General features: G+C 33.9%; 1 long non-coding RNA gene across 1 annotated transcript in view; it reads right to left on the reverse strand.

Moving 5' to 3' along the window:
• LOC125804806 (uncharacterized) overlaps nucleotides 1-10,160 on the reverse strand; it is a 296,742-nt gene that overhangs the window by 273,282 nt on the left and 13,300 nt on the right. The gene's annotated exons all lie outside the window — the stretch shown is intronic.

Raw genomic sequence — 10,160 nt, forward strand, 5'->3', positions numbered from 1 at the left:
CTGCAAAGAATTATGGTCTTTGTAGTTTTTTTCCCCCCTGTTCTCAGGGAATTTCCAACAAACAGAGCTAAAGTGTTCACATGGTGAACGTAGGTCAGGGGTCATTATCTCTTTCACAAAGACTTGAGGATTTTCTGCCGTTTCTCAATCCAACCACGCAAGATCTAACCTATATATGACTACATATAACTAACTAACATTTAAAAGACTGTCAGAGACTAACTGATTAATGAAGTGTAATCAGGATTTCTCCTACTTGACTGGAAGTAAAACCTGCTGCAACCACTGCAAGGCCTTTGTGGAGAAGATGACTCAATACGATACTCAATAAGGTTACTGAAGATAAAGATAGCGTGTGCAGAACAGGTAGAGTATTGATCTAGGATCATTTTAGCCATCACTGTACAAACTGATAAACTGTGCAAAATAAAGAACACTATGTCCTAATGTTTGTGGACAGATACTTTGAGTTGCACCCATTGATGATGCAATGATTCTCTAGTCCCTGAAGTCCCCGTAGGTTAGTATTACCTGTAAAAATGCCACGCCTAATTCCAGGTGTGAAATAGAGAGGTATTAAGCCCTCTGTGTTCTCTGGAATGATGGTGCTCCATCTAATATCTTTGGAAAGAGTGTCACTCGCTCATCATTCCCTTTAAGAATCAGGTGAGCTCCCCCAACTTTGGCAGGTTGCTATTTTAACCGCACAGCGCTTTTGCACTTCTCAGAAGAGGAAACTGATACTCACCTGTTAGTTCACACTGTGAACATGTTATGTTTTTTAAATACAATCCGGGTTAGCACCCAAACATCCCTTTCAGACAGCTTCCTCTTACAGCATCCACAGTTAATCCTGTTGGATGTGGTTGGTTCTTCTTGGTGGTATGCTGACATTATCCTGGATACTGTGGCTCTTGATGCATCACAAAGACTTGCTGTCTTGGTCACAGATGCTCCAGCAAGACGTGCACCAACAATTTGTCCTCTTTTGAACTCGGGTACGTCTCCCATAATGTTGTGTACATTGTAATATTTAGAGCAGAACTGTGCTCTTACCCTGCTAATTGAACCTGCACACTCTTACAGCTCTTACTGGTGCAATGTGCAATTAATGAAGATTGAACACCAGGCTGCTCCAATTTAGCCATGAAACCTAAAATCCCACACTAAAATGATGACAGGTGTTTCAGTTCCATTGTCCAACACCTGTAGCTTTGGCCTGGAAGTCAATCCCCAGAACTGGCAGTTGAATTTGGGTTGGGGGCGTGATGAAGCAGTTCTGTAAAAGTCCTGACGTTGCACAACTTGTTCCAGGGCTTAAACCCAAAAGATATTCTATGTTATTCTGGAATGTTCTATACTATTGGTTAAGTTGACCTTTGGCTCATGTCCAGCTGTTGCATGGTGTCCCATTCGATTGTTAATGCTATCCTGTGGAGATTAGACTGTGTGCAACTGAATAATAGCTTGTCAGATTTCTGTTGTGGATTTGATTGATGGATTTCCTGATGTCTTTTAGAAAGTCGGTGAATTTACGTAAGAGCTGAAGGACCTCGGCGTCTCCTCGCGCTGTTAGCCTCTCCGTTCCAGCCTTATTTTACTGCTGCAGTTTTTGTTTCCAACCAAGCCGACTCAAACCTGATCAATCCTGATCAATCCTGATTCCACTTGTTTGGTCAGTTGACAGTCAAACGCTGAATTAATGATATGATGTGTGCTCCCGCTCGGTTGGAATGAAAGCCTGTGGACACGCCTCTGTGGATAAGATTGGACAGTCCATTTTGGTACTGGTTCTGTTTGCTTGTGCATGCGTTATGTGTGATGTTATCTGTTTCATGGCTTCATGAGATAGAGGTGTAGAGTCAACATATGATGCATTAATTGCAATCGATTCATGGTCATTAAATTGGGATTAAAAATACAGGTGTGTCACATACCTAGAGTCATAGTTCAGTTTCTCTGATTTTGCTATTTATAGGTTTATGTTTGAGTAAAATGAACATTGTTGTTTTATTCTATAAACTACAGACAACATTTCTCCCAAATTCCAAATAAACATATTCTCATTTAGAGCATTTATTTACAGAAAATGAGAAATGACTGAAATAACAAAAAAGATGCAGAGCTTTCAGACCTCAAATAATGCAAAGAAAACAACAAGTTCATATTCATAAAGTTTTAAGAGTTCAGAAATAATCAATATTTGGTGGAATAATCCTGGTTGGTTTTTAATCACAGTTCTTTTCATGCATCTTGGCATCATGTTCTCCACCTCCACCAGTCTTACACACTGCTTTTGGATAACTTTATGCTGCTTTACTCCTGGTGCAAAAATTCAAGCAGTTCAGTTTGGGGGTTTGATGGTTTGTGATCATCCATCTTCCTCTTGATTATATTCCAGAGTTTTTTTTTCTTGTATATATATGTGTTTATGTGTGCCTATTTTATTGCTACTGTTACATTATTCTTTCTTTTATGGTGAGTAAAGTTTTATCTCTATCTTAGTTTTGTTTTGACACTTTCACTTTTACTTGAGTTTTTTTACTTTGAATTTGAATAGTATATTTTACTTTCACTTCAGTTTTATTTCTCTGTACTTTTACAGTCAAATCACAGAGTAGAGTAGAGTTTAAATCTTACATGTGGCTAAAAAATCAAAACTGATATATCACTCTGAACATGAGATTAATTAGGATGAATTTATTGGCATTTATAGGTATATTTGTAACGTGTGGCATCCCCTTGCATCTCTTCCCGTTTGACCCGTGCGCTGGGTTTGGTTTTGATAAGGCTCTGAATGTCAGATAAGTCATTTGTTGGACTGTTTAATGAGAATAAAATGAGCTGCAAACATTTAATACGCTGTTAGTTACATGCGGCACATGTTCATTAAATAGAGATTAGATGGAGAATGATAAAGATACTGAGGTAAATCGCAACATTCTTTATCTACCTGTTTCTGCCCACCTTTATACAGTGGCATGCAAACGTTTGGGCATCTGTGGTCAACATAATTGTGTAGTAGTGGATAAACTGAGCTTAAGAAAGTGCATAGAATTGAAGAATAAACATTCTTTTTCACATTTTAAGCAAGATTAGTGTATTAATTTTGTATTTGTAAAATCCTAGAGTGAAAAAAACAACAAAAGGAAAACTATACGAAAGTTTGAGCACCTGGAGAATTAAGCTTTTAGATAACTTTTACTTTTTTAGCTTAGAAATTAGGGTTAGAAATATGGCTTTTTCACACGTTTTAGTGGTTTTCTCACTTTAACTCTCTCACTGCCACTCAAAATTTGACTTAGCTCCTCTAAGCAACTACCTAGCACCCTAAAAATTAAAACACATGATGCTCATAAAGGAGGAAAATGCAATAAGAAGTTGGACAATTGGCAATGTAATAAAGAAATGTCAGTTAACAGAAATACAACTGGGTAAATTAGTTAAGATTTTTTAGAAAGAACCAGAAATCTTTAAGAAAAATGTCTTGTACGATTACTAAAAACACAAATCAAACCCCTAGTTTGACGGTGAAAGACCATGAACCAGATAATGAGCAAGTTTATAAACCAATGAATCAGTAACTTGGTCCCGAAGAAGCAGTAGAACTAGAGCCATTGAGGCAAAGTAGCAGCTATTTTTTTATAATTTAATGTGATTTAAAACACTTTAGAACACTTTTAATATTTTCTTTACTGTTTAGAGATGGTTTATGAAATAAAAAGGTCAATATCAAATCCAAAATACTACACACAGGCTTCCAATGCAATGGAAATGTAAAAAAATATATATTAAATATATAAGTTTTATAAGTTTTAAGATTTATTTGCTATATAGATTTTATAGTTTAGATTTTATAGTATATAGTCTTCTTTTCTGTGCATTACAGACAGAAAACAGCATTCTTACATTTTTTGTTTCATCAATGGAGATTCATAATTCAGGTCTAAAAGGGTTAAAAACAGAAAAAAAGTTTGAACATCATATTTTATTATAAAAACGAGTGAACTATTATCCAAATGGAAGCATTGCCTCTAAGAGGTAAGGAACAGCACTGCACTAAATAGTGATAGAATAATTAGTAATGGTAATAATTAGAGTTAGTAATGAAACATTCACATTGCTTGTAAGGATATTTGTAGTTTTAGGCATCTTTTGGATAAATAAACATGCGGAACACCATTACTGTTTCTGATAAATCAACATAACAGGAGGGTTAATGGCTGTTTACCAACCACAGATGCATAAAAGCACTTTTAAGTCTATTTTTATAAGTGGTTCCTTGTATATTCTGCACACAAATCCTCAACACTGTTATTTTTAGCTCCAGCTCATTGTATTTAATTGCGATTGTTATTTAATTGCCTTTATTAAACAGCACAAAAGATGCCACATTTTATTTAATCTGTGGTTCAACAAGGAAGAAGGATCCAGACTGAACATTTCTTTCTGATAAACCTGCAGCGGGACTTTTCCACAGCGGACGGACTCCAGCATTTCCTTCTCACACCAGTTCACCATTTACCTTCCCTTCAGCAAACCTTTCATCAGGTAATTAGCCGTTATTAAAGTGCTCACCTTTCAGGAATGATGGAGGATAATGAGACTCGGCTCAAATGGTTTATGTTTAACATTATACGCGTCTGTCTGCTCTGCTAGGCGTCGCACTGAATGATGAAGAGGACTCTCTGTACTGGAACAGGTGTGGATGTGGATGAGTTTACATTCATCTAAAAGGAATTTAAATAAGCATTTGTTTCATTATTTCTATTATGTTTCATAATTTTATTATTTTAATCTAAATACTGTACTTTTGGTATATTTTCATTCATGGGTCATTCCATTGAATGGGTGCTATTTGCTTGCTGTAACTCAAAATTCCAAATTAAACTTATTATATATATATTTTTTCAACTCTGAATCTAATAATACATATATTTAACTATTTAAAACATGTACTGATCAAACTCAGGCAGCCTAACTTTAGGTTTATCTTTAGGTTTCTAAGCTGAAGATGATTACAAAACTCAAGAAAGTCTTTATTTTAAAGAAATGGTTGACTGCATGTTCAAATAATTGATATCTATGGCAAAAAAAAATCACTCCTGTTACTGGCACTCATTCCTGTTACTGTTATGTTTTGAATAACAGGAATGAGTTTTTAGCAAAGTATTAGCAAAAAACATTAAAAATAGCTAAATGGTGGCTATGCTAATAGCATGAGGACACTGAGCACATACTATTAATTGAAATTCAAAAATTCAAAAATTCAGCAATTCAATATGCCTTGTCATGAGCATGCTGACCAGTTTTGTGTTCAACATCACTTACAGGACAACACCTCACAGCTTATACAGGTGTGCATGTTCCCAAGCCATCCCCTCAGATGACACTGCAAGGTGAATTTACTGTACATGATGATATCCCTTGACTTTTGGCATATCAGTGTGCAGTATGTTATATTAATAATAATTGATGATTTCATTCATTAATGCAGAAATAGGCTTAATATAAGTGTACAATACCTATACAAGCTTGTTTAGATAGTTTAGTTAACAGATTAGTAATTGACAGCTTATCTAAAATATTGCATAAATAAACTTTATTTTTATACTTAATACTGATTAGCAGGTTGTCTATCATGAGAAAATTATTTTTGGTATCAGAAGATGGCTGCAGGTGGAGCGTTAGAGCGGAGCTATCACTTCCGTTATCTCCTAGGGGTTCTTATCTCAAGCTGCCGGGAAACAAACCCGGCAAAAAAATACGTTTTAATAGGCATTTTAGTCTGCAGGTCATTTTTAGACTAGCTTATCTCATCATGTGAGAGGAAGGTTTTATATAACACTGAATATGATCAGAATTTTAAACATATCTTTGGTTAAAATCATTCCCGAATCCTGTGAGAAGGAAATAATTTTCCATATTAATCATATTATCTTCAGTAAACAGCGTGCATATTTTTAGAAATTACTTTCTAATCATAATATAAAATTCAATATGATTACAGCATCAAAATGCCAACATTTGTGCCCATATAAATTAACCAAATTTAAACCACTACTTTAGGTCAATAAAGTTTTGATCTTAAATATATGAAAAATATTAATTATGTTTAAAACTTATGCAATACTTCAATATATTGCTATTATAAATATCTATCCCAAAGCCCTTTTATGTATCATTTCTTCTAAAATTAACGATTTAAAATTCATGTTGACTTATAACAGGGAGAACAGCATTGCTGCTATTGCCACTCTGATTACTACACTAGTTTACTCTGGTGTAAAATCCTGTAATTTTACCTGTAACATCACATCAGTCTCTTTCTGCTGGTTCTGTGTCTCTCAGCTTGGCCAGAAAAGCATGTGTAATGTTTATAAAACCAGCTTCATATTTAAACATACTAAATGTAATGCACTACAGATTTATGCCATTGTTGTAAAGATCTAAAACTTTAACATTTAAATTGTTTTTGACATTGTATAAATCTGGCAGATGCTCTTCATTCTTTGTGATGGTTTTGTGATGAATGGACCAATAAAAAATGCTTAAAAATGAATAAAATATTTTCACATCGTCTCACATTAAAAGTACCTATTTTGGAGATACAGGGTCCTTCCTATTTTAGTGAGCTATTGGCGAAACGTCAGCTTGATTTACGGCATTTAAATGTGTCTTTGCTATCATAATGACAGGAAAAGTATGCAAAAGACATGTAGTAATAATTTTAATTAATCATGGGGTGTGGTTAATTTTGGGCGTAACGTGAAATGAACCAATCAGCACGTCACTTGCCTTTAATTCCCAAAAGAGGCAGGTGAGCTTTGACTTTGGCGCATTGGAATCTTAACAGTACAGCGCTTCTGCACTCCTCAGCAGAGGAAACTGACCAGCTAATTTACGGGAAATACAATGTTATTTTATTCTGTATTCTGTTTATTGTTGAGTTAAAAGTCGGGTTGGCTTTTTCCAATATTTGCACATAGAATTTTGGATTTACTGTAAATGAATCACAATGTACAGTATATGTGAGTGTGTGGTTTTTCTTTATTTTATTTTATTTTATTTTATTTATTTTATTTATTTTTATTTGTTTATGATATTAAAGCAGAGAAGGGTCACATGCATCGGCTCTTATTTCAGGTTATCTGTGGAAATCACCCACTGTCTCAGTAACCTACCTGTCAGTCAGTAATACAGGGCACTGCAACTTCTTTTTTAATGGGAATTTAGACAAAGCACCTTTTTTATTGTGTTAAAAATAGAAAAGCTCTTGACGGAGTGCCAGAAACTTCCTGCAGACAAAACTACTGATAAGGTTACTCATGAATCTCTTTGAGTTTAGTGTTTTTTTTTTAACGACAGTAGACAATAAAAAGTCCTGAGTGTCAGATCTGGGTCAGTGACACTTGTGAAAGCACATAAATGCCGTCTGGTGAGTCAGCTGAGATTTAATGATGAGTGTAAATAAAAGAATCAGACCCTGAGAGGAGACACAGTGACGGACTGTGACGAGGAGGAAGAAGAACACATATTGAGTTTTAGAGTAGGTGATGATTAAGGGGTACAGTGATCTTTGCTCTATGAATTTTTGGAAAACACCTGACAGTGGAATAGAGGAGCCGTGACGGGAAAACCTGCTGTGGACAATTTTTAACCACACCTGTTTAATAGGTCTTTGATCAATGGTCCTTCTGTCTTCTCTCTTTCATTTTCCCGTGTCATTGGTTATTTCCCATGACTACAGGATAAATTGGTCTTGTTTAAGGTTTAAGTATTCATAACATCCTTCTAACAATTAATGTTAATGATATACTGATTCCAGGTAGTTCTTAAACATCTCTCTTCCTGAAATATCCTGTGGGGTGGGATGTGCATACTCTAGTGCATCTCAAAAAATTACAATATCATTGAAAAGTTACTTTATTTCAGTAAATTAGTTCAAAATGTGAAACTCATATACAGATTTATATTATATAGATGTATTGCACACAGAGTGATCTATTTTAATCAGTGTCTCAGAAAAATAGAATATTATATTATATAAAAGACCAATTGATACTTTTGGCAGTGTGGGCAGTGTGCCAAATCCTGCTGGAAAATGAAATCCGTATCATTAAAAGTCCAAACCGTCACTGATCATTGAAACTTCACACTAGACCTCAAGCAGTTTGGACTGTGTGTCTCTCCACTTTAAAAGAAAAGTAAAATTTACTGATGATCAGTGATGGTTTGGAGAGTCATGTCTGTCATCTGCTGGTGTTGATCCACTGTGTTTTATTATCAAGTCTAAAGTCAGTGCAGTTTTGTTTTCCCACAAAATCTTCCAGCACTTCATATCTTACAGCTTCCCTCTGCTGCTGACAACTTTTATGGAGATACAGATTTCATTTTTCAGCAGGACTTGGCACACTGCCCACACTGCCAGAAGTACCAATTGGTCTTATATAATATTCTAATTTTCTAAGACACTGATATTTTGGTTTTCATTGGCTGTAAGCCATAATAATCATCAACAATATAATATTTAATTTCAATGATTTTGACATTTTTTAGATGCGTTAGTAATCTAATCTTTACCATCTCAATCTACCAAGACTAGTCCAGACTTGCTTTCCTGAATTCTGGATTATAAATGTGGAATATGATCAATATGTAAAGTAAAGCATTGAGGGTCATTTTTACAGGTGTATATAACATTTGCACAATATAGTATAAAAAAACAAAAAAAACAAAATGAACCAAACACAAAAAAATTAACACAAATTGTTCCATCACGTTTCATTACTTTGTCTCTTTCCAAGCAATGTTCAGGAAGCATCATTAAATCATGACCTGTACTGTATTACATTGTATTATTCAGAGCTGAGGATTGTCTCCTGAAGGTTTTTGTTTATGAAACAAAAGAAGAGAAGGCTCACAGTCCTCTAGAGCCAATTTCTCTATGAAAATTACAGTAATTTTATATGATATTTGGAGGTATTACCATATTATCCAGTCAAAAGAGGTTTCTGCCCTCACAGAATGACATTACCAGGAAAGATTGTTCCTGGAGACAATAGGACGCTTGTGGCAACGTATCAAATTAATAATATGTGATTGCTCAGACTCACGGCTATATAGAATAACATTTCCCAGAGCATTGCATTAAAAAACAACACGTATAAAAAAAAAATACTTTTATCCATTGGCTTATCTTCCTCCCACATTACGTTCTGGTGCCATCTTTTTTCATGTTAAAGGGTTAAAATAAACAGCAGTGGAGATTCAAACATCGCATACACTGCAAAAACACCTATCAGCGAAAATTGGACAAAATATATGTAAACTGAGACATATGTTTATATTAAGCAAAAAAATTAAACAAAAAATAAAAAATCTGCAGATATAGGGTAAGCATATTCTTATTAGTAATTAGTATTAGTATTAATATTAGTAATCTCAATTTTCTTTTTAATGAGTTAATTAAGTTTTAATCATGCAGAAATTAATGATTTTGTAGCTTAAATTGGACACAAGAATTAAATAACTTGATCTGTGACTTTTTGTTTTTATTTTTAGTCAAAATACTTCAAATAAGGTACAAATTTCTGTGCCACTTTAAAATACAACTACCTTCATAAAGGGTTTATACATACGTAGAAAGAGCAACAATTACCTGTTGTTTGCCAAATAGTGAACCAACAGCCATCTATATTGTTACCTTTTCTACTGTATGTGTGTGTTATAACTGATTATTAATGATTTTTAATGGTTCACTATTAGTTTATTAACCATTAATAAACTAATTGTAAACCATTTATAAACCCTTTATAAAGGTAGTCTTATTTTAAAGTGGTCCCCAAATTATAAAAAAATAAGACTAACTAGTTATAAGAATAACTATTCTTATAAGAATATTTTTTACAATTATTCTTCATTATTCTTATAGTAAGCAAAACAATCTTACCCTAATACAATGCTTAGTAAGAAAAAAATCTTATTAGAGAAAAAAATATTAAGTTATTAGTTATTACCTTGAAATGATATAATTTCACTTGATAAGATTTTTTTTTTTTTTTTTGCAGTGTGTATAAAACAGAAATTAAATTAAATAGTAAAAATACAGACACTCTTTAACACATCAGTATTTAAAAAAAAGCCTTTTGGGTTTTTAT

The sequence above is a fragment of the Astyanax mexicanus genome, chromosome 10 (genome assembly GCF_023375975.1).
Source record: "Astyanax mexicanus isolate ESR-SI-001 chromosome 10, AstMex3_surface, whole genome shotgun sequence".
In the NCBI taxonomy this organism is placed as follows: Eukaryota; Metazoa; Chordata; class Actinopteri; order Characiformes; family Acestrorhamphidae; genus Astyanax; species Astyanax mexicanus.